The 26,050-nt window shown below is 38.1% G+C and overlaps 1 long non-coding RNA gene across 1 annotated transcript; it reads right to left on the bottom strand.

The window, feature by feature from the left end:
* Positions 1–1,900: 1,900 nt before the first annotated feature.
* LOC127374947 (uncharacterized) lies at positions 1,901–24,540 on the bottom strand. Its single transcript, XR_007887296.1, has 3 exons — positions 24,418–24,540; positions 22,124–22,192; positions 1,901–2,184 (listed from the first exon to the last, which is right to left on the bottom strand). It is a non-coding gene; the product is annotated as an uncharacterized LOC127374947 (long non-coding RNA).
* Positions 24,541–26,050: the final 1,510 nt, after the last annotated feature.

Raw genomic sequence — 26,050 nt, 5'->3', positions numbered from 1 at the left:
GAATGGCTAGACTGCTGCGTGCCGCTTGAGTTTTCCTACGAGGAAGTGACTTCACCCAACCAAGCACTGACCGCAGCTGGCACTACTGCACTACTGACTGCGCTGTCAGCCCCTGGGTGTGGTCCCACCAGGATATAGAGGCAGTACCAGAACCTAGATAGCTCACTACATCACTGGCTAGCATGCTACTGAGCTAAGTAGCACATGAGCTTATTTTACTAGACAGGCAGTCTACAAACATGCATTCATTTATTTGATAGCCCCCCATGTAGACACTTTGCAATCACCCTTTAAAGATCAATATCTGTTACAGGTCCAGTGTGTAACATTTAGGAGGATCCATTGACAAAATGCAATATATTATTCATAGGTATGCTTTCATTACTGTATAATCACCTGAAAATAAGAATCATTGTGTTTTTGTTACCTTAGAATGAGCAGCAGACTTTTAGGTTATCAGACCCAGAAGTTAATATCCCACCCTAATTAGCATCGCCATCATGTCAGGAACATTTTTGCCCATAGGCAGTAAAACCATGACATTGTCACCTCATCCACTGTTTCTGTATGTTTGTAGCATAACTCTCCAGAACAAAACATGGCACATAACACAAGACTACAGAGAAACACATTTGCAAGAAATTATTCATTTACACAGGGACAAAAATGGTGACACTTTCTATTTATAAAGGACAAGGTCATAGACACTGATGTTTCATGAATATCACAGTATCATTACACATTAATGTAAAGTCCCTCAGACAAATGAATTTTTTAATTGAATATGCTTGTAGAATAGATGGACTCAGCGGAGGTTTATCAGTCACCGTCTCCTCCACCCTGTGTAATGAGTTTCAGTAATAGAGTGACTTCCAGATCAGCCAGTTGAAAAACAGATGTGCAGCCATCAGATTTACTCTCTTCAACTGCCCCATCTGTCCCAAAAAGGTGATCAGATGTCCAACGTGCATGTAACAGAAATGTAGATAACCACACTAAAACATCACACACGACACATTATCTTTAGCTGCAGACGCAAGAAAGTTACTGGAACTCAAGAGGACAGAAAGTCTTTTGAGAAAAAGGAAATGAAGTTCAATTTGTCTCTTTCTTTTAATTTTTTTATGATGAGTAATGCACTTTACAGAGAAATGACTTTCCACTGATTTATTTTGGTTAGATGATAATGAGAAAACAAAGACACCACCTATCTCCAGCTTTACTTCAATGAAATGTATCTGCATGTTACTGAATTTCCACAAATTTAACTGATTTGTAATTTATGCTGGAAAATATGTAAATCAAATTTGTCACACCTCATTTATGTTTGCCACAGTCCATCATTAAATGCATTCTTTTGTGCTTACGTTACTCGATATGGGCTTTAAATGATAATGACATAGAAAAGCTATCATTTAGATGATGCAACATTTGCAAAACAGTAATGTACTTTTCTGTCCCCACAAACTTTAGTGAGGGAAAAGGTGTTGTGCAAATGATAATTTGTAATTTATCGCATTTTGTAGTCACTGTCAACTACAGCAACATGACATTAAAAATCAGTGATATTGCTTATCAATACTAGCATTTCAAGTGAAGCAACAAGTTTGAACCATAATTTATATTACTAATGTCCCAACCACATCTTCCTTAGAAACTTTAATAGTTGGTAGGACTATGAACTGTGAATGCAATTAGACCATGTCAGCACGGACTATATTAACACTTTTTATCTGGAGGCTCAACAAAGCTGTGATGAACTGAAACTTTACTGATCTTAAGTAATGTTCTTTATGATGGAGACTGTTTATCAGTAGCATTTATAGCTGGTACACAAACTGCTTATTATTTTCAATTCCACTGCAACCCGTTTGTGTTGCGGATTTAAGACTGTCAGAGTAATATGGATTTGTGTTTTCAGACAAAAAATTTTTTGGCCTCAATAAACTACCCTAATCCTGTGTAACTAGCTGCACCAACTAACCAGCAAGTGCTACACAACAAAATAAGCTGCTTCTAAAATTGATGTTCAGAAAACAGTTTGTAAGTTTTTTAATCCACCACATCTATGGTGAAGGTCTGGTTAAGTTAGGGCAACCAAATCCATATAGTCCAGGTTGGGGAAACTGTGACATCCTGGTAACTGCCCCGACAATAGTCAAGTTCCCATCCATTTCCAGAAAACTGTCAAAGAAAGAAAAAAAGGGAAATGAATGCATGTTTACATCAACTGCTGTTATGTGAATATTGGGAGTTAGAGATATCAAGATTGAAACATTTGGTGGCACTAATTCTGCAGCTTTCTGGGTTCTATTAAACTATTGCAGAAGAAGATGCAACAAAGCAATGTCATTAAAAGAGTGCCATCTAAAGCTCAAACAAATGAAAACAATGTGGAAAATATGATGGAAATATGGCGTTATTAATTGTTTCATGTAATAATTTGCGGAACTTAACAGTCTCATCGCTCCACATAGATCTGATGTTTTCCTCTCTTCAGTGGAAACTTGAGTGACGTTAAAATTACATGCTTCATAATTTCTTCACAAAGTCTCTTTCCATTGCACTTTGTTGCATTTTGTTTGCATCAATACTACAACTTTTCCACCTCAGCCAGGCATAACAATGTGATTGCTATATTTCCACTTTATTTAGATTTTCCAGTGTTTCCACTTAGCCCTTTTTAATGTGCAAATTGAAAATGCACTTAAAAATGAGTGGACACACACTTTAATGTCACTTTACCAGCATTGCTATTTAGAGAGGACACTAATTACATTCATAACTGCAAGAGATCTCTTGTTAAAAAAAATACATCAACATAAGTTGTTATAAGTTGTTGGAACAACTGACTAATGCTGACATTTTTCTGTTAAAAGCAGACTCCAGTTGGTGTCAGAATTCCTCGTGAATACCGTTTCAGTTTTCTGCATTGCATATCTAAAATAATGCATGCATAAGTCTGAAATTACATGGCCTATTTCTTGCCTAATTTAGGAGATTTTTTTACAGTTTCCAGAACAGCCAGTGTGTCTTTCCAGTAAATAAAGACCAGTGACAGAAAGCACATTCATCCAGTCAGGTGTAGGAGGCACTCATGTTGATGCCTTGGTGAAGGAAAGCTTCGAGCTTATACCTCCTGAGCCTGACAAAACCACATTGAGAAAACTGAGGCTTGTTCTATTCATAAGAATGATGGGAAGTCGATGTCTAATTAAGTCTCTATGTTTGCATATTCTGTGTTTTCTGGAGGGTTTGTACGTATACGCATGCACTTTGACATCTCCCCATTTGCGTACATCGCTGTATCAGTTTGTGTTAGTCTCATTATGTGCAGCTATCTGTTAATGAATGCACGTCTACCATCCTCTTCTGTCCTTTGGCTTCTTCGCCGCTCCATTTTATCTGCAGTCAGATCCGGTTGCTCTAATGCACGGAGACATGATCAGGTGCTGCACTTGGAAATTAGAGAGTTAAAGGAAAAAAAGGAAAAAGGATTTCACACCCGAGTTGTCAAGTGAATTGAGAATTATAATTTACGCAACTCCTCTTTAATTCATAAACCTTAAATTAAATTAATTGAGCAAGTACAATTCAGTAAATGCAATGTAATACTCTTCCTAGCTCATTAATACGACTGCAACTGTGATACAGGCATGATTACCAGTCCACCTTTGTTCCTTGAAAGAATTCTTTAAAAAAGGACCCAACAGCCAGAGGCCAACAGATCTGTCATAGCTGCAACTTCTTTGTAACTCATTTTTTATTCCTTAATCGTGCACCTTTGCCGTATTCATCTCTCTGGCATTCTTACTAGCCAATCTCACATCTGAATAGGTACTGTATGGGGTAGAGCTATTAATGCCCCACTGAGTAAAGGATTCACTTTTCTCTTTCCCTCTCTTTTAGGCGAGCAGAGTGAATTGCAAGCAGTGTGTGATACAGATTCACTGTAACCGACAGCAGAATAATTTCAAGTGTTTTCAAAGGCTAAACACAAAGGGAAATAACACCTGAGATTGTTGGTGTTATTTATATTTCAGTTGCATGGTTTTAAGTGCCAAGAACAAATAGAAAAGTGTCTGAAAGAGTGTGCACTGACCTTCCTGTTTCATGGTCCTGTGTTAATTTTTCATAGTCTGAAATGTCTCTCGAAGACAAAACAACATTTTTGTATCTACTATGCATGAGTAATTAGGCGTTTTCTGGAAAGCTCGGTGTGTGACTCAGCATCACTCTGTATGGCTGGCACATCTTACAAAACAATAAAAGAACAAAGAGGATAACCACAATGTCTTTTTTGTGCTTTTGCAAAAAAAAAAGGAATTTTTCAGCACAGCCTCATGTGTAGTCTGAAAACACACACACACACACACACACACACACACACACAACTCTAATTTTCTCTTTAGAAACAAAACATTTTAATTTACAAGCTCATGTTTTTGTCTTTAAGAGTGATAATGTAATGTCGCTTATGATGGCCACAAACACTCAAATATGAAATGATGCTCTTTCTTACTGTCTTAAATTACAGTAACACTAGGTAAGATTATTAAAATAATATTATGGCATTTAACTTCCAAAATTACAACCCAATTGACCAGTTGCTAAACCCCTCCCTTGGACAGTGATTGTCCAATCATAGCTTAGAAACTGTAACTAGGTATACCACTCCGTCAAGCTTCTTTACTTACTGAAGCAAAAACACAAGAGCAAACGTTACTTAACCTGCAATCATTAACACGTTTGGCTAACAAGCTCACTACCTGCAGTAATAACTGAGCTGCAGAGGTCAGTCCCGGATGCTACCAGAGTTCAACAGCTCTTTATTGGATTTGGGGAAGTTTATACTCCAGAAACCCCAGCAAACGTGAATCGAGGATTATCTGTTCAGTTCAGAATACCACAATACCAGGTCTAACTAGTGCTACACTGCAGTAAAAGAACAGTGCTGCTTCTTTAATTTCATGTATTCTATGTCAATCAACTGGTAAGGATGCAGATTTTTTCCGCTGCCAGGTATATGCAGGGTTGGCCTCAGTCTGTTAGCAATATATCATGTATGAAGCCATCAAGTGCATTATAAGACCCATTTTACAGGATTATCATTTATGAGTCAGCCTGAAATATTAAGAAGTCAGCCAGAGATGGCGTTTACAACCTGCTCATGGAGCTAACCTTAGCTTAATTAGCCTGCTGGCTGACAACATTTTCTAGGGGCAGTTGTCATTTCAGGAGGCAAAAATTGTCAGTGGACGGCTAGAGATGATAAGCCTGTCTACCTCTGTCTGAGATTAAAGAATTTCAAGTGCTAATTCCTCCACCATTATAATTATAAACTGCATATGTGCCTTGCAAAGAAGAAAAGCTTCATACGCGTAGCAACAATTACTAAGCGGGACGGAGCTTAGAGTACAGTCATTTTTCATCATACGTCCAAAAGCAGCCGTCCAAAGCAGGAACCTGTAAATATGCCATGACATTTGGTATTCATTATTTTTTCTTTCCTCTCTCGTTTTCTGCCACTTTATCAGTCCAGAGGTTTAAGCCATAGATAAATGTGTCCATACAATGCATGTCTGTTATACTATGTGAGTAGTATAGATATGCATTATTTGCATGCAAATTTCCTTACGCAGTGAATGAAATTGGCTGAGGAAATAGAAAGAGCCAACATGGCAGCAGAATCTCACGCCTCAGTACACTGTAAGGTGTCAAGGGAGCAAGTTGGCAAAGCCCTGCTTTACATTCAAGGCTGAGTGGGGCCATTTCAACCAAAGGTTATACACTTCATATTAGTTAAATGAAGTGAACAAGTCTAGATAAATGCCAAAAAAAAAGGAAAATAAAACTGCCAAGACAAGTTTTTTTAAAGTCACTCACTACATGCTGCCAGGAGTTTTGCAGCACTCTGGCATTGATTCAGCTGGTGTCTACACCTACTGTAATGGAGGGATGCAACAACAGCACTTCACTAAGATTATCAGAAGGCTTATGATGGGTTGTCAATACTAAAACACTAGGTTAAGTTCTATACTCGTGTGGCAAAAAAAACAAAAACAAATATTTCTTTATACACAGCAACCAATTTGGTGACCAGCAGTTGCCTTCTGTTCTCCTGACAGGAAGCTGTTTTTATTAGTATACAGCTATCAGAATTGGACCATTATGGTGTTCTCAGGATGATTAAGTGCTAATTTTAAGCATCAGAGGGAAAAACACTAAACAAAATGTAATCCTACCCCTAATCTTCCTCACACCTCAATGGTTCACACTGGTATGGAAGTGTCATGCACAGTGATTGACAGTGTCTTCTAGCTGGAGTTGTATTTGAGCATTTTTTCCATTTATGACTGAAGAAGAATCGTTTCAATTTGTGGACTTGAGACAGGAAAAGTGATCCCTGCGTACATATGTTCAGACAGGTGCAAGGAGAATGAGTAGAGAGTAAAAGTTACAAAAATCAGCTCCAATACCCTACGAGCATTATATGGTAAATTTACTGAACAGCTAAGCTTTGGTCAAGCATCTTTCATCAAGCAGTTACAGTACTGTGCAAAAGTATTAGGCAGGTGTGAAAAAATGCTGTAAACTAAGAATGCTTTCAAAAATATAAATAATGATTGTTTATTTTTATCAATTTACAAAATGCAAAGTGAGCAAACAAAAGAAAAATCTAAATCCCATCAATATTTGGTGTTACTACCCTTTGCCTTCAAACCAGCATCAATTCTTATAAGTACACTTGCAAAAAGTCAGGGATTTTGTAGGATTGTAGTCAGGTGTATGATCAACAAATTATACCAAACAGGTGCTAATGCTCATCAATGTCACATGTAGGTTGAAACACAGTCATTAACTGAAACAGAAACAGCTGTGTAGGAGGCTTAAAACTGGGTGAGGAACAGCCAAACTCCAAGGTGAGGTTGTGGAAGACAGTTTCATGTCACAGGTCATACACTATGGCAAGACTGAGCACAGCAACAAGACACAAGGTAGTTATCCTGCATCAGCAAGGTCTTTCCCAGACAAATATTTCAAAGCAGACTGGTGTTTCAAGATGTGCTGTTGAAGCTCTTTTGAAAAAGCACAAAGAAACGGGCAATGTTGAGGATCGTAGACGCAGTGGTCGGCCAAGGAAACTTAATGCAGCAGATGAAAAACACATCAAGCTTATTTCCCTTCGAAATCGGAAGATGTCCAGCAGTGCCATCAGCTCTGAACTGGCAGAAACCAGTGGGACCCAGTACACCCATTTACTGTCCGGAGCCAAACCAAACCAAAAAGCCATACCTCCGACATGGAAACAAGGCCAAGCGACTCAACTATGCACAAAAACATAGGAACTGAGTTGCAGAAAAAAGGCAGCAGGTGATCTGGACTGATGAGTCAAAATTTTTAATATTTGGCTGTAGCAGAAGGCAGTTTGTTTGCCGAAGGGCTGGAGAGCGGTACAATAATGAGTGTCTGCAGGCAACAGTGAAGCATGGTGGAGGTTCCTTGCAAGTTTGGGGCTGCACTTCTGCAAATGGAGTTGGAGATTTGGTCAGGATTAATAGTATCCTCAATGCTGAGAAATACAGGCAGATCCATCATGCAATACCATCAGGGAGGCGTATAATTGGCCCCAAATTTATTCTGCAGCAGGACAACGACCCAAAACATACAGCCAAGGTCATTAGGAACTATCTTCACTGTAAAGAAGAACAAGAAGTCCTGGAAGTGATGGCATGGCCCCCACAGAGCCCTGATCTCAACATCATCGAGTGTGTCTGGGATTACATGAAGAGACAGAAGGATTTGAGGAAGCCTACATCCACAGAAGATCTGTGGTTAGTTCTCCAAGATGTTTGGAACCACCTACCAGCTGAGTTCCTTCAAAAACTGTGTGCAAGTGTACGTAGAATAATTTATGCTGTCTTGAAGGCAAAGGGTGGTCACACCAAATATTGATTTGATTTAGATTTCTCTTCTGTTCATTTACTGCATTTTGCTAATTGATGAAAATAAACTATTAACACTTCCATTTTTGAAAGCATTCTTAGTTTACTGCATTTTTCCATACCTGCCTAAAACTTTTGCACAGTACTGTATATAACAAATAACAACAACAAGAGCAACAACAAGAGCAACATACTGTACATCAATCAGCAATAACTTTATAGCCACCTGGGCACGCTTAAATTTAAATTGTACAAAGCAGTGAAGTGACACACTGGAAAACACACAACATGCACTCTATAGAAAATACTGATCTAATAATGACAGTAAATAGGTCAATAAACCCCTGTACAGTGTTAGGAAAAACCAGCAAAAATATAAAATACTCCCTGAGACAAAGCTCATCACAACTCTTAACAAAATCTTCAATGTTCTTTTGTTAACCACAAAATCATGACACCCAAAGCCCTCTCCAATAATAGAACAGGATGAATAGACAAATGTGCAAATCAATAAACCAATCGAGAAGGTTTCTCCATTGCTTAGACTGTAACGTTGAAAATTATAAATAAAATGTAATATATATAAAATAAAATAAATTGTTTTATCTACCTTCTTTATCCTTGGTTAATTCTTGTTATTCAGTCTTACTTGATCTTTGAGCACCATAAATGAAAAAAAAAACATTAAGTAAGTAATATAAGTTCAAACACTTGTTTCTCCTTTCTGTTTAGTTTTTGCTGTCAAACACTAATAAAACTGTTTACAGCACTGAATACACAAAATGGTGCCTGTAAAGAGTAGAAGTAATAAAATCATGCTCGCATTTTATGACTTTATTTTTGCTCTGCTGCCTCAAATAATTGTTTGCATGAATCAAGTTGTGTTGTCTGCTGGTAACTAGTTGATTGGGACACTATAATTTTGTGTTCCAGTTTGGTGAGCCACTGTATCTGCTGTGAGTGACGCAAGGAGAGATGCTTGAAGAAGGTTTTTACAGTACACACTCAATTGCCTGTGTCTTAAAGCAGGGAGAGATGAGAGGAGGAAAGGTTTAGACTTGCAGTGCTGTCACGTTGAAGGTATTTATTAGATTTCTCGAAAAAACCCACACAGCATACAGCTAAACAATTTGTTCCGGCTTACAGACTGTAATTTCTGCCATGTTGCTGTCATGGATAGTTGAATATTGTGCAACCACCTTTTGTGGAATGATATCTTGGGCTGTGGATGCCTTAAGATGTTTCAAGGAAAGGGAGCTTAAATTATAAGTTCAGTCTGGACAGATCTCTTTATATGCCCTCATTCATCCATGTCTCGGCCCTACAGTGACCAATTAAAGCCTCTAGTGCTGAAGTAAAGAGCAATATGTGACTGCTGAATCTTTATCTTTCTTTAAGAAGAACATATGGAGGGAAAACAAATGGGTGTAATGTGGGATTTGCTTTTCTTGTATATAGTGTTTAACCGTGTAATGGGGAGTTTTGCTTGCTTTGGTCTCTCTCATTATCGCTGTAAACGGGCTCTCTGTGTGGTAATTAAATGCAGTTCTGCAGCAGAAAAATGCTAATGAATGGGACAAACAGAGCAACAAGTCTCGGTAGTTCCCCATGGACATACTAAGCCAGGAAGTGATTCAGAGACAACAAAGGAAACATCTCCTAGTGTGATAGCAGGCGAAGAGCATTTCATTTTGTTTCTGTCTGCTCTCTTTTTGCTGAACGTAATGAACTACTTCACTTTGTTTGGTACGGGCCTTCGACATCCCTGCGCTCGTTAAGAACAAAATTAAGCAATGTTGTTCTACTGACAGACTGACTGTCACAATAAAAAGAAGAATGCTACACATTTTACACTCTTTGATTATCAAATATAACTGAGTGTCTGCAGCTAAAGGTGTTTAATCAGACCTATTTCCAGTAAACTACTTCACACGCTGGGCACAGTAATGTAGGTAAGTACTGCACCAAATTATGTTTCATATTTCCATAATAATCAAGGTCAAAGTGATAAAATAAAAATAAAGACACCACAATGTGCATACAAATGATGGCAACCCATCACAGTAAATGTGTTCCGCCTTACACATACCCCTGGGGGTTGTACAGCCAAAAAACATTCATTTAGACAGCACAGCATGTGAAGTATGCTGTCCAAGTAAGATGGACAGATTTTGACAGATGATGCTCAACAAGCAAACATGTCAGTTAAAATCAAAGCAAACACAATATGACATCTTGCTCTCGGGTTAACTGTCTGTGTAGTTTTGTTTGTTAAAACTGAGAGGTTTGGCAAATTTTGACTTGAATTATTCATTAGTTTAAAGGTGTGTAGATTTCTGGGGCTCTATTTATAGAATATGGCAGAAATAGAATATAATATCCATAACTATGTTTTTATTAGTGTATAATCACCTGAAAATAAAATAATCATGTTTTTGTTACCTTAGAATTTCTACAGTGGACCATAATAGACAAACTAAATACTGGCTCTAGATAGTTTCACGGCCACTATAGTTTCTCCTTCATGCTTGGAAGGCGAGCGGTATTCAATTGGTTGCAGTCCGCAACTTTTGATTTATTTTGTTTACTTCCAACACTGTTTATTGGTTTATGATGAGATGAAAGTTTTCCTGCCACTAAAGGAGGCCAATACGGAAATGTTTGAAAGCCACTGCATTTCAAACACAACTGGCGTTGTTGCAAATGGGATAGCTGAAGTAAGTGAGTCCTGTCTTTTCACTAGTAACTCCTACGGTATGAGGTTACGCCAAAAGTAGCAGAGTAGCATGAGATCATCACATACTCATTATTATTCCAAACAGTGAAACATGAACATAACATTATAATTGTGATGATCCTAATAGTATCTAGGTTTCTAATCGTCTGTGTGCAGTTAGGTCTTTGAAGAAGACCTATAATGGTTATTTTCAGCTTTTCTTTCCATGATTCACTCTTCAAAAACTAAACTGTACTCCCAGTATAGTAAAGTTACTCTAATATACTGGGACTTTTTGCAGCCCCTCAGTTCATCCTCTGTCTGAAACAAGCGGTCCACAAGCCCGACATCCTCTGAACTTTGCAGAAGCCTGCTCTCTCTGATGTGCCCCAGCTGACCTGCTTCAACTTTCAGTGATTTATGGAGTTTCCTTATGGAAATATATCCTTAGCTACCTTAGCCGGCCACAAGCTGCTGCTGTTAGCTAGTTAGCCTGCAGCTATCTTAGCTGTCCTATTAGGTGGCTATACCCAGACTGGGTGCTCAGAGCACTGGGGCAGTTTGTGTTTAATGTTATATCTCTAGTACAAGAGCTTTGAACCGCCAGGAGCGGTGCCTCCAGCCCCCTTTCCATTAGCAGTAGCTGGCGCTTAGCTAATAGAAAGAAGTAAGGCTAATATATCCATCACTAAACTCGGTAAATCCTTGGTGTTACTGCACCACATCAGAGGAAGAAAATAGAAAATATGTAACTTTCCCCCACAGAAAAGCACTTTCTGCATACAAAAACTTGAAGGGTAAGTCCTGAGTGGAAGAGTCGGATAACTTAGACGGACTGAATATGTTCCTGTACTTCGTTGGCACGCTCAGCCATGCTCGCCTGCAGCTCATAACCATACACAGAAAAAACAAAAAAGCTCACAAGGATTAGTTTATGTTTACCTCATTATTTCATACTTTGTTGGCTTTGTTTGATATCAACATCTGACATTGTAAAAGTATATATATATATATATATATATATATATATAGATATGACAGAAACGCAAAAGGTAACCTTTAATTTCTTCACATCTGTGACTGCTTAGTTACCTCGGTGGTTAAGGATGAACCCAGTTTGTCTGTCAGAACTTATTTGGCTTCTCCATCTGACTATCACTGATGGAAGACGAGAGTGACAATACAATTCAGGGGGAAAACAACTATAACTTGCAAAGGAAGCAGGAGCCATTTACACTTTATGCTCTGCATTGTCTTTGTCAGTTTTTTATTACATTTTTTTGCAGATCATAACACTGTTAATCATCAGCATTTTTTTTAATTTCAGTTGATGTTGCACCTCCTCACATGGCAGATGAGGATTAGAAACCTGGAAATCCACACTATTTTCCGCTAGTATCCTGGAGGATAAATCATATTTCCTTTAGTGATCCTCTGACCTTTCTACTGGTGCTGCCAGCAGGTCATGGTTATCACTCATCCGCTGAAATATCTCTAGTGGATGGATTGGCACAAAAGTACACTCAGGGTTGCCAGATGACCTATTGACTTTGGTGATTCTCTGACTTTCCTTCTAGGGATACCATGAGCTTGAAATGTGTGGTTTTTTTTTTAGTGAAATGTCTCAGCAATTGTTGGATGGATTGCCATGAAAATTGGGACACACATACACGTTTCCCTCTCATGTTATCATGTTAGCATGCCAAACTAAGATGGTGAACATGGTAAACATTATACCTGCTAAACATCAGCAGGTTCGTAGTTAGTATTATCACTGTGAGCAGGTTAGCAGGTTGACGCTAGCTTTTAGCTCAAAGCACCACTGTAAGAACAGTTCATACATTGAACAAAATTATAAACGCAACACTTTTGTTTTTGCCCCCATTCATCATGAGCTGAACTGAAAGTTCTAAGACTTTGTTTGTGTACACAAAAGACCTATTTCTCTCAAATATTGCTCACAAATCTGTCAAAATCTGTGTTAGTGAGCACTTCTTCTTTGCCGAGATAATCCATCCACCTCACAGATGTGGCATATCAAGATGCTGATCAGACAGCATTTGTGAGCAATATTTGAGAGAAATAGGCCTTTTGTGTACATAGAGAAAGTTGAGTTCAGCTCATGATGAATGGGGGCAAAAACAAAAGTGTTGCATTTATAATTTTGTTCAGTGTAGTAGACTTGTAGTGTTGTTATTTACATGCCATAGTATTTGGTTTCTGTAGTCCAGATTGCATAATCAGGTTTCCCAAAGCCTATCCAGCTTTATGAATCCGAGATTTGATGTTTACATTTGCAACAAATAACTGGTATTTACTTAATTAATACTTGTGTATGTAAACACTAGGCATGTCATGATATTAGAAATGTAGTAGTAGATACCAACACCAGTAAATTTTCCTATTCTCTATATCAATTTGATACACAGACACAGTTAAAAAACAAAACAATAAATCTCATGTACTTCAAAATATACTCCTTTTCTTAAAAACATTTGAACATTACAAAAACAATAAGTGGCCCCTTTTCTAATGGCTGTTTTCTTATTTACTTAATTCATTCACTACTTAAGTCACAAATTACTTTAATCTGCTCACCTTGCTTCTCCCTTCAGTATTCTTTTCCACACACACACACACACACACACACACACACACACACACACACACACACACACACACACACACACACACACCCCTACTCTGGTCTGTGTCTCACACACACACTGGTACTGGTACCCCACCCCTCTCTCTCTCTCTCTCTGTGTGTGTGTGTGTGTGTGTGTGTGTGTGTGTGTGTGTGTGTGTGTGTGTGTGTGTGTGTGTGTGTGTGTGTTGACTTTTTTATAAAGTCGCCCAAACAACACAACTTGCATTTGAGATTTGTACAGGAGGTGCGCTGTCAGGTCAGGAAGAATTGATTCTCCAGTCCTAGGGTACTTATAATACAGTAGAAAAACGAGTACTGTCACAGGACATTGGCATCGACTTGGTACCAAATTTTCGGTTCTTATGACATCCCTAGTAAACACACTTTGGGCCCTATTTTACACCAGGCCAAAGGGCGCAGGGCACAAGTATCTTTGCTGTTTTTTGGACAGACGCTCATTTTCATGCCTAGTGCCCACATTGTCTAAGTAGTAAATGAAGCTGCGCCCATCTTCGCACTAATGAGCGTATTAGGTGTGGTCAGGCACATTGTTGCCGCATTGCTGTCTTAAAACAGCAGAAAGCATCATTGTCCAACAAAAACCTGGTATAAAATCAATGGTGCCAAGTATTTTCCTATTTAAAGGGTGTATTATTCAGATAGTAAGATGCCTCTACATAGGCGTGTTCACAGCATGCATACATTCTGCTTGTTACACACAGCGCTCATTCTAAAAAAAAAAAAAAAATATCGTACATTTGTTCATATGCAGTCAAATGGAGTTATGGATGGGACAGGCATCTCTGTGCGATTTTCTGTGATTTGGGGTCGCATCTTTTATTTAGGTCATGGATGTATTATACAAGATCAGTTAAGCTATTTTTACAGTGAGCGGAGCAGTCTCTGCAGCTGTCTCCAGTGTTTCAGTTTTCTTCACCTTTCAGCACAGAGGCTGGTCCATAATGAAAATTTCAAAGAGCGCAATCGGCACGGTTTGCATGGTTTTAGTTGGCAGAGGTGCGCTGAAATGGAGCTCTACAGCTCTTACTTTGAGTATCCCATCTATAACGTAATCTACTAAAAAATACAGCTATTAATATGACTCAGGCAGGTCTGAATTTATAAATCATGAGGTCCCCTGCTAATACTAGTCCCTTACATAATCCCTGCTGCGCTGCATTTCTTTGCAAGTGACCTGCCTGAGTTCTGTTAGAGGTAGGAGTGCATAGGGACAGCTGGCATTAGTCTCCAGATCATCTGACAGAAGATTACAGATGCCTGTTACAGTCAGGCAGGATGCACACGAGCAGCTCCCTTTCCTCAGCAGAAAAACGTTCACTGTCAAACTTGCTGAATCCGCCATTCAAATAGTAATGTGCCTCTGAAAGGGAATGCAAGATTACACCCTGATTGGTGTAATTCATGTTAATGCCCAAAACACCCCAGATCATGCACTACTGAATAGGGCCCTTTGTCACTGCAATTCAGAGTTTGGGATTTGAAGAAAATTTGGAGAAAAGATAATAATAAATACAATAAATACCCTCTGGTTTTTTTTTATTCCATGCCTGGGCACTCACAAACACATAGAGTAAAAGCAACACATACACTCAATTCTATTACCTATAATATATCTTTCTTTACATTTGACCCTATTCACTGCATCACACCTCAGTATTCTCAGATTTGTATAAAATTGCAGAAACCATTAGTGTTGGTGACCAAAAGATTTTCTCAAGTTCGTTGCAGGCAGAACTAAAGGACTGCAATAATAAATGATGTACGTGCAGCCTTCTGAAAGGTACTTCTGTGCTCAATATATTCCAGAGAAAAACTTTAAAATCCCAAGTGAGGTAAGTGCGGTGGGTCGCAAGTTGGCAGGCTGTTGAAAAATGCTGCAAGTATTGGCTGGCTCCATATTATTTTGGGAAATATAAGCTTGCTTGCTCCATTGCATTTGAATTGCCTCCAACTCACCTGCGCATAGCATTCTCCTGGAGGGAATAACTGTTTATATTCGGGCCATATGTGGTGAGTTTTTTTTTCCCTTTTCTACAACAAAAACAAATTCATATTGAGCATCATATAAAGTGGGCTTATTCTCTTTCCAGTGTAAGAACTATTACTTTGACTGGGAGACACGTGAGAAAGAAGATTAAAACCTTGTTACAGTGTCAAACATCAGTGAAACCTCTGACAGCTTTGTGGCTAAAAATGTAAATCAAACATCCCCAAAGATCTGAGTGCCAAACACTCAATTTCCTTACTTTATTGAACAATAGGTGTGTCTTTGTTCCTGCTGCCTGTGCCAGTGGATAGCAGTCCACCTTAGGAGAATGACATGTCATGTCACTTTGAGCACAATATCTAAAGCCTTCACCTGAAGCCAATGAGACGTGTGTGTCAGAGGCTGATGAGACATGCATCCCATCATATTTACCTTTAAAACACACTCTTTTGACAAGGTTATAGCGGTAAACCGTGGATCAATGATAATAAACCTCTTGAATCTTGAATCAAATGTGTATATTTTTTCCCTACATATTTTGTGTCAGACTGAATAAAACGGTTATCTATAAATATATGCAGATACTGTAGAGAGGAGCACATACGTAGACCAGTGCCACAGACTCAACACTACTTGGCTTAACAGACAGGTTTTTCGCTGCTGGTGGTAGACAGGTATCCATCATTGTCTGATCATGTTCCCAACATCACATACTGTATGTGTGATGTGGCACTCTCACCTCTGGTATACATGAACACAGATGGAGTGGAGTCCCACCTGCAGGTTGTGCCCGTCTCCACACTCACATGTCCCATTAAAATGCCTGCAGCTTCTCTTGTTTTAGTTAGTTTGTCCTTGTACACTTTAAATATGAGCTTATTATAATTAGAGAAAATGAAAGTAATGGGAAGGGAAAAAGCGCTCCTTAACTCTGGTGGTATGGCAGCAGAAGCTTCTGTACCTCTTCCAAGATGGCAGCAGGGTGAACAGGCTGTGGCTGTCTTTTAGTATTCTTTGGGCTCTAAGCAGGCACCTCACCGATATCACTGATGCTGGGCTGCTGATTGCCAGTGATCTTCTGGGCAGTTTTAATCCCCCCCTGCAGTGTCCTCTTGTCTTGGGCCACGCGCATCCCATGCCAGTTTGTGATGTTTCCAGTCAGGATGCTTTCTATCTCTCCTCCTAAAAGTTAACAAGAACTTGGCATGGGAATTTTGCTTTCTTAAGTTTTCTAAAGAAATACAATTGTTTCTGTGCTTTCTTAACCAGGGTGGGGATGCAAGATGACCATGAAAAATTCTCTGTGATGTTGATTCCCAGGAACCTAAAACTGTTCACCTGTTCCACCTCAGTTCCATTGATGTAAACAGGGGTGTGTGTGTTTGCCTCCTTTTTCCTAAGTCAGCTCCTTGGTTTTGCTGATGTTGAGCCGTAAGTTGTTTTCTATGCACCACTGTGCAACATTGTTGATTTCCGCCAGATGTCTCATCATTGTCTGAAATCCGGCCGATGATGGTGGTGTCATTTGCAAACTACACAACAGAGTTATCCCCATGTTGGGGGATTCAGTCATGGGTGCACAATGTGAACCTCAGGGAGCTGAGCACCCGGCGCTGAGGGGCTCTGGTGTTGAGCACTAGAGTGGAGGAGGTGTGACCACCAATCTGAACTGTCTGTGATGTGACTAAAATTGTTCAAACTGATAATCGTCTGTATACATATATTGGAGCTTGGGTGGCTGAGAATGCCATGACACAACAATTTCTTTGAAGGGGTGCCATTGTTTAAAAGAAGTTTGGGAACCACTGATCCACATGCAGTAAGGTGATACAAGTGACACATGACTAAATAATACATCATCCTACACTCTTTTTTTTTTTTTTTTTTTTTTTTTTTTTTTTTTTAATTTTTTTTTTTTTTTTTTTTTTTTTTTTTTTTTATTTTAAATTTTTTTTTTTTTTTTTTTTTTTTTTTTTTTTTTTTTTTATTTTTTTTTTTTTTTTTTTTTCCCGGGTTTTTTAATTTTGTTAAAACATCAGAAATTTTCCCCCTTCAGGAAACAGAAATACTATTTTTATTCCCTAATTAACTGCCATTCCACTTTGCCACTTGCAAAATGAATCTAAACTTCTGCAGATTTTTCAAATTAGAAGTCCTCTAGCCTTCTCTTTATTCGTAGGCTTTTATATTAGAATTTAAATCACATTGCTGACAAAGTGTTCTCACACAATTAATAACTGAATTAGAGTATTAAAGTATTTCTGATTCTGAGGTTTACTCAACTAGTGAAATTATGTCAACTGTCTTGAATGATAAAAGCTCCACCATGATCGTCATTTTTAAAGTTTTTTTTTTTTTTTTTGCATTTTGCCTTCCATAGATATGATTGATTGGTCTGGGGAATTTGTTTCGGTCGGCTTGTTATAATTTGAGCTACTTTTGGAACCATCTGGGGACTTTCCATGATAAACGGTTAGTAAGTCCAGTGAAATAGTGGCCTGCTTTTCTCCAGTTATTATGACTGAGACTGACATGCAGTGACCAACTGACAATCGACAAAGCCAAATGTCATTTCAGTTCCTTACAACGAGGTCTAATTATTTGGTTATAATGCCATTGCTCTATGACTGTGTAAGCCATCCAAAAGCTTACATCTGTTCCTAGAGCATGGATGACTTTTTATGTTTAATAGACCTATGTTATCCAGAGACTAGCTGGAGAAAATGTTTCTGTGTTTTATTAACTGTGTTCTTCCAATTATACTAACTAAAGGTCAGTATAAAGGTCAGAGGTGCATCCTAGGAGGGAATGCTAACACCCATTTATTAGGGTACACATTCATTCCCAACAATGTAAACCCAATAGGGTGATTACTGATAAGTTTGTTACACTGTTATTATCTCAGAATATTAATTATTATCTAAATGAGGGATTTGTGACTGTGTCCTGTCACCTTTTACATTGTTTTACTTATTTTCTTCAATAATGGCTATTGTAATGTAAAAATAGTTTAATTCAGGCACCAAATGTACATTTGAGACAGTTTTGGCCCCAAAAGAATAATATATAAATTAATAAAACTTCTATTTAGTTGATATTGAATTTGTTTTCCAAGGGACCCTGTCAGTACTTAAAACGGTGCTTGTATTTGGACTGTGTTGTGAACCTGTTTTTCTTTGGGCCCTCTGCAGTCTACTCTATGGTCAGATTGAATAGGTTTAAACTGTGATTTTTCAGTCCATACTACTTTCGGTAGTCGGTCTGATTGAACCCTGGTACAGCATTTTGTTCTCCATGTACAAAACATGACTTTTCTTTTGTAAACCCTTCATACAAAATAAAATATATTTGGAAAAATGACTTTCATCAACCTAAAAGCATCAGAGAAGAAAAAGTAGTAGTCGTTTCAACCCTCTGCCTGTACAGAGGCTTTTGTGGAAGGCGATTTCAAAGTTTTGAATAGTAGGCTAGTGCATATAAAATGTGAAGAGGACAAAATAAATCTAAATTAAACCAAAACCTGGGCTACTTGTGGATCTTGTTTGCCAGTGGTCATGGAAGTAGTTTCCGTTATCATCACATGACGTTGGTAAGTCACTGGAGAATAAGTGGTTGTATACAGGGATAAAGATCGTAACCCGTATCTGTTAAAAGATGGTCTCTGGTTTTGGATGTGATAATGACCTTTGACCCCTCCCCACTCAGTAATGTGACTGGTTTTGGTCTGGTGTTCACAGACGGCTGATGTCATTCCTGTGACATCACTCTGACGTAGTGATGTCACACACTACTGCAGTGTTACTCTCACAGTCCGCCCTTGTAACATCAAACATCTTAAGGTGCTCAGTGGTTTTAGTTTAATTGCAGAGTCATAGACTATTAAACATTGTTTACATACTAATATTTGTAATCTGGTGTCAACTGTTGCCTAGCAACACCTGCTGTAAGCATAAGATAACAGGCAAGTGCTGGGATGACTGACGAGGGAAGGGTTTTTTAATAAAGTAATGAATACTGAGACCGGGTGTTTTTGAAAAGTGAAGATACTCTCATTATTTTGAATTACCTTCAGACAGAGAGGAGAATTTCGCTGTGAGATGGGAACTGAGGTCTGGGTCAGACAGAGCTTTCCACTGCTGTCAACTCAACAACCAGTCTACAGACTTAATAAACCACTGAGAGACTTATTCTGTGTCCGTCCATGTACTTTACATTATGATACACAACTCCTAAGGATTTTAAAATGCAACAATAATTTGTAATGTGGTCTCTTTTATCAGGTAGGATTTAGTGAAACGGAAAAGGTAGAACTTTTTAAAGAACTCTTCTGTCCTTGATTGTAAGGCCAGTAAATCTTTATTGTATTTGCTGGGAAAACAATCTCACCACAAGGTCCTTTTTAGTGGTTGTCCTGTGGGTTTTGATCATTACACATAACGTTAGTTGTAGAAAACAACATTTTCCCAATTGGTCGAGAAGAATACACTTTTAATTCAAAACAAATAAGATGTCCTCAAGAGTACTTAACACTAAATGCTATTTTTTTAAGTTAGCAAATTATTTGTACGGACACTTTTCCCATTATTTTCACTATTTTATAGTGTTTATTGTAAATGTATGACATTTTCCACGGCTACTGTTGTAGGTAAAATATAGGCTTGTATTGTTGATCAGTATTTGTGCAATCTGAGCTTTTACAATTCCATGACAACAGGGCGAACGCCATCTCCCGAAGAAGAAGATGATTGTTTTCTCTGTTGCTGTTTCCAAGGTCAAGAATAAACTTTGGACCACAGCATTGTCATAAATAGGACCTTGTTTACAGTATACAATACACAAACAAAAGTGATGCTAAGTGGACTAACAGCCTTGAATGGCATTTACAATACAGTATATTTTACACTGTGTGTTACCTATTGACAGTATATATAAGGTGCCACCAGGTTAACCTTAACAGGAAATCTGCTGCATTTTGTGAAGGAAGGGTGCTTATTGGTTACAGACAGGGCAGCTGGGTGCTGACAAAGCTAAGAGTTTAATTAAAGTTTAATTCTTTTCTGTTTTCTTCAGTTTATTGAAGAGGAGATCCTCATTGCAAAAAGTAGCAACAGGGTTTATGAAATAAGAAAAATGTTATCAAAAATAATACAATAGAGGCTTTTAATTGTACTGATTATAGTCTCATTCATGTGTGATAATTACACTAAGGTAGGGAAATGATAATGATTTATGTTTGAAGTGCTGCATGTAGCATTAGAGCTTATTCCAAAGTGCGGTCTGCTAAATGTGATTATATCAGGGCAGGGCTGAAACGAAGCTGAGAGGGATCAATGGGAATGACTGATGATATAAGGAGTCCCACAAGTGTAGCACAAAAAAGCCAGTGGCATTTAAGCAGAATGTGTTAGTGATAGACAAAGTTATTTATGATTTTTCAAGCAAGTGACATGCATTAAAAGGTCAGTTCCATAGGAGTGTGTGTGTATGAGTTGGTGTTGGATGGCAAAATTGATTTAGTTTGAATTCCTGTGATAAACAGCAGCATGTGTAGCTGCAGGCGGAATCCCAGAGGGCCAACGGATGCAGTCTTTGAAGGTATAACCTTGTGACACCAAATTATGATATTGGTGTAATTGTAGCCATTATATAGTGTTGGGCTAGTATTTTCTTATTTTTCTTCATACTAATGTGAAATCCATAATGTGGGTGTTATTTCATCAGCTGTCACTGGTAGCTAGACTGTAGGGGAGTTGTATTTGCCATTTAGGCTACAGGTTAGATCTCAGAATAACTTTAAAGGTTGTGAGTGTGAGGTATAATTCAGTTTTTCAAAGACATTGCATATTCCTCGCGGGCATGAAGTGTGTGTGCCTTGAAGCAGGTAGGTATGATTTTAAAAGGGCAACATACTTAAACAAGATCTCCACAGCAAGGCTACGTTGCAATCTACTAAATAATGAGATCTCCTCAGAGAGGTGGTGATGTAATATACTAAATAATGAGATGTCCACAGAAGGTCTATGTTGTGATCTACTAAATAACAAGACTAAGAGACTACAGCTAGCTGCTGTGTGAGACCGCGAAGGCACCGCTCTGATTCGATTTAAACTCCACAGTGTTTTCACAGTGCCACGTTCATGTTTGGCAGGTATATGCTTCACAATGTTAACCATCTTAATTTCTTGTGTTAGCATGCAAACATTAGCTATTTAGCTCTAGACCCAGAGTACAGGCGATGCGGATGATCCTTAGTTTTGCAGGTCGTATTTGGGCGTAAATCAAAATATTGGAGAAATTCAAATTTTGACTGGATGATGGTCTCAGATGAAAATACAGTTTCTATAGTTCATTCTCTTTGCAGTGTTTGAAATATTTATCACCAAAGTCAGTGCTTCGTATTCTGGGATACATGAATTTCATGGCAATCCGTCCAATAATTGTTTAGATATTTCAGTTCTTATCAAAGTCGTCATTGCCATCCCCCAGACCCATGCTGCTAGCATGGCTAATAAGGGTTTATTTTCTTTAGTGCAGCCACTTCTGGGCTCAGACGTTTTATCCGACTTATTATGTTACTTGTGTTTTTTCAGCATTTAAATTGTAGTGTGTACTCAAACCACAACTTTTGTTTGAGCTGAATGCTAACATTACAGCCCTGTTTCTGTCCCATATCAGCATTCCAACATACTAACGTTACATTCAACCTTGCTGTATATTGGAAGCACATTGTACTGTATTTAGTCCTTAGGCTTTTGATGCTGTTGAAAGTTTTATGAGAAAATATGAATAAAAAATGATCTTACCTGCCCTGACAGGTTAGAGTAAGCTGTGTACATGGCCCCTCTGTAAAGGGACATCTTAGTTCACATTCCCTAGATAAAATACAATAAAAGGAGATGATGTCAGTGCGGAGTGTGAAAAATCACAATGTGACTGGTTGTTACAACCTCAAGTTGGTCCAGGGGAGAGGGGAGCGACATGAAACTAAATAAGGAGGAGTCCATTTGTTTAGTGTATTATATTTTTTACCATGTATAGAAGCTTAAATGTAACATCAGGGAGAGTTCTGGCCAAAATAACAACCCAACCAGCCCTGAGTAAATTCACATTACTAAATAAACAGCGCAAAAAGAAATGTTACAACCCTAAACCTAACTCCCAATTAGCACAGAGAAACAGGAGAAAAGGGAATATAACAATAAGGGCAGCACCATCTATAGAGGTAAATGTAGTTGTTAAGATACAAGTTAACAGGTACAGGTATCAGTAATTTGAAATTATTCCTTGATTAACTGAAATCTTACAGAAAAATCACTACCTTTCTGACATTAATCCGACAACAACATACAGAAAACTGTAGACTAAGTCCTGACAGAACAGTTTCAAAGACACAAACATGACAGGTGTAACCAGGCGTTGAAAGTGGTCAAGAGGCCTAGAAGTTCAACCCTTCAGCCTTTATATAGCCCCAAGTGGATCGATTGCAGGTCCCCAGATTCACGGACCAATAGCCCAGGGCAGGAAGAGGAACTACAGCGGAGTCTCACACAGCCTGAGGAGGAACACTGACCATATTAACACATTTCATCAGTTACACCTTCACCTTAATTTATGCAAAATGGATTTTGCCTCTAATGAGAGTACAAAAACATTGTATTTAAGGAAAAATAATACACTTTTCTTACAAGAAATTAACAGAAACTAATCAGTAATAATAATAATTAACCTTTCAGAAAAGGTAATCTTTTAAAGTATAGCATTAAACTATTTTATATAGTGTTCAGACAATGGAATCTAGGAATACAAAAGTCTTTTAAAATCACGGTGCAAACTACAGGGGAGCCCGGGGAGCTTGGCTTTTCTTAATAAGAAATGATCTCCCCTGAAAACATAATTTATGAAATTTTGAGGGGTCTCTAAAATATTGACAGTATGCTTTTTTTATTACTATATTTATTATTATTTAAATGCTATTGTTGTCTTTGTTACAAAAGTGAAAATGCTTCATTTTCAAAACATCATTTTTGTTGTTGTACTGATTGACACATTTTTTAGTTAAACACACTCAACTGAGATACATTTTAACATGTTTGTATTTACTATTTAAATGTTTGGACAGTTATACTGAATGACATCTGATATAATTTCCTATATATTTATATTTCCAACAATACCTCATGATGGAAAATGATCTTATCCATATACAGTAGAGTATTAACCCTGCTGTCAGGGTGAGGTTCCTTCATACAGGGTAATTAATTTTAAAAGCATGGGGCCTTGATTGAAAATATATTGTTTCCTTGATAGACTAAAGCAGTACAGCTGTTGGCTTAACAACTCTTAGAAACAAAGAAAGAAACAAATCTTAAAGGGCTGTAACATATAGATGGAGATCATGCCTGCTGTTAACAGTTACTGTGCTGTGATCAGAGTTTGTCATAATAACGGTGTGCTGCTCTTGAAAGAAGTGTTTGTGATGTATAAATAGTGTTTCTCTTGAACATTCTTTGTTAAGATTACAATAATTGACAGTCTTAGCTTCCATGATTTATGGAACTCTAATATGTATAATTAAAAAAAAAACACTTGGATGCCTGTGAGAAAATAAGTATTATTTTCTTCATTGCATTACTGAAAACTCTGCTGCAGCATGGTTTTGCCCGGTAACAGTATCTATTCCTTTTGAAAAAAAGAAATAGTTCACATCCAGTCGTGCCGTTTCATAATAAAGTCACACTGTTTTGATGCTGACGCCTGCAATGCTGTAGTAGTTTTATAAGACAAACTTCCACTTGATGAATAAAAAGAGTTTTGTGTGTAACTTTATTAGCAATGTAACAATATTGCTCAGCATAGACCACTGCCCTGAGACTGGTAACTGTAAAATGGTTTTGTCCTAAAATTAAAGTATAAAAACTGTCAAAATATAGAATTGATCTTAAGATACCTCTTGCCAGTGTTTGTGTTGACTGTGATTGCCTCATTTCTGGTGATTATTTATGATTACACATATACAGCTGGTATAGTTCTCCCATTTCACTTACAAATGTATGTGTTTTTAAAAATAGCAAGGTTAAGGCGCACCATGGTAGCTCACCTGGTAAAACTGGCACCCAATGTACCAAGAGTCCTTGCTGCAGTGGCCATGGATTGAATCTGAACTGTGGTCCTTTGCTGTGTGCCATCCCCTCTCTTTCCCCCTTTCCTGTCTATCTTCAGCTGTCCTAGCCAATAAATACAAAAAAGCAAATACATTTAAAAACAGAAAGATAATGAGAAATGCTACCAATAAACATTAGCTTTCAACACCTGCATCCACACATATAAACAATGCTTATGCACAAAAACCATGTGTACGCCTTTTTCCAGACATTAACTGGTATTTATAAGAGAACAATATGTGGTGAGAATGTGCGCGCACAAACTTTAGTTCCAGCATACACGTTTTGTGACCTCCCTCAGTGTCTCATACAGATGCACAAGGTACCCTTTAACGTTAAGCCATTTCCTAAACCAAATCAGGAGTATTTGTGGAATTTGTATGCATATTCCTTTCTTTGTGCATACACGCAGTTTATGTGTGAATCTACAAAGTCTACTTTATACATATGCAATATGGTGCTTGGTATTATATAATTTTTTTCCAAGTTGCTGTCAAAATAAAATGCTTCAAGATATAAAGACAACAGAAGGTAAGAGCCTTCGAACATCAGTAGCATACCAGTCCAAGGTTGAGAGTAGACGTTTAGGCTTTATATTCATGCTACGTTTCAGAGGTAAATATTATATATTTTTTTAATACAGCACATATATCTAATGGCTGAAGGTACATATTGTACATACAAAGCATATTTGGTGTAAGATCCATTGTTAAAATGGACCTATTGTTCTCATTTCCAACTCTATATTCTGTCTGACACTCCACTAGAACAGCTTTGCATGATTCCCTCTTATTCGTAACCACAGGGATTACTTTTACATACGTTTACCTCATTATTTGACACTTGGGCCTCATTTAATATCAACATCTGACAATGTTACATTATATATCTGACAGAAACTGAGGAAAAGAATAATGGGTCACCCTTAAATGTTAAACTACCCAGTAGGGTTATGGAATATGATGACACAATATAATATACTAAACAGTTTACTGCGAGATGATTCAACATTTGTCAGCTGTCAGAGATTTTGCCACACAGTTTATACTGAAGAATCTTGTTGTTTTAAGTCATAAGTATAGGTGTTTTCTGTTCAAATGTGTCAAATCAAACAATCACATTAATAGGCTGTATGTCTTGTTGTCAACCATACACTTGACAAGGAAGTACCTCTGATAAATGTCCAGGTGAATTAAAGATTGGTGATAATGTGCAGCCAGAGACAGTACAGTACATACAATACGAATTCCAGTAAATGTCCTCGTTCAGTCTTCACTAGAGAGCTTTGCATATTGGAGGAGTCCCTCCCGGCCTAAAAACCACAGGACGACTTCTTCTCTGTGCACTCAGACTTCCTCTTTTAACAGCTGGCTCTTTGGCTAAGAGCCGTCAAGCTGGAGAGAGCTGTGTGATGTTTCCTCCTGGCAGTGATAGAGCTGCTCTCTAGAATGGTTTCCCCTGGTGCGGGATGCGTCTCGCTGTATTTGGCAACCCAGGAGACGGGCATCACATCTGGTCCTGTGCTCTGCAGCGGCAGACAGCGAGAAGTAAATTCTCTTAATGACGACC

The sequence above is a fragment of the Dicentrarchus labrax genome, unplaced genomic scaffold (assembly GCF_905237075.1).
Source record: "Dicentrarchus labrax unplaced genomic scaffold, dlabrax2021, whole genome shotgun sequence".
NCBI lineage: Eukaryota > Metazoa > Chordata > Actinopteri > Moronidae > Dicentrarchus > Dicentrarchus labrax.
This window is presented reverse-complemented; position numbering and strand designations above follow the sequence as displayed.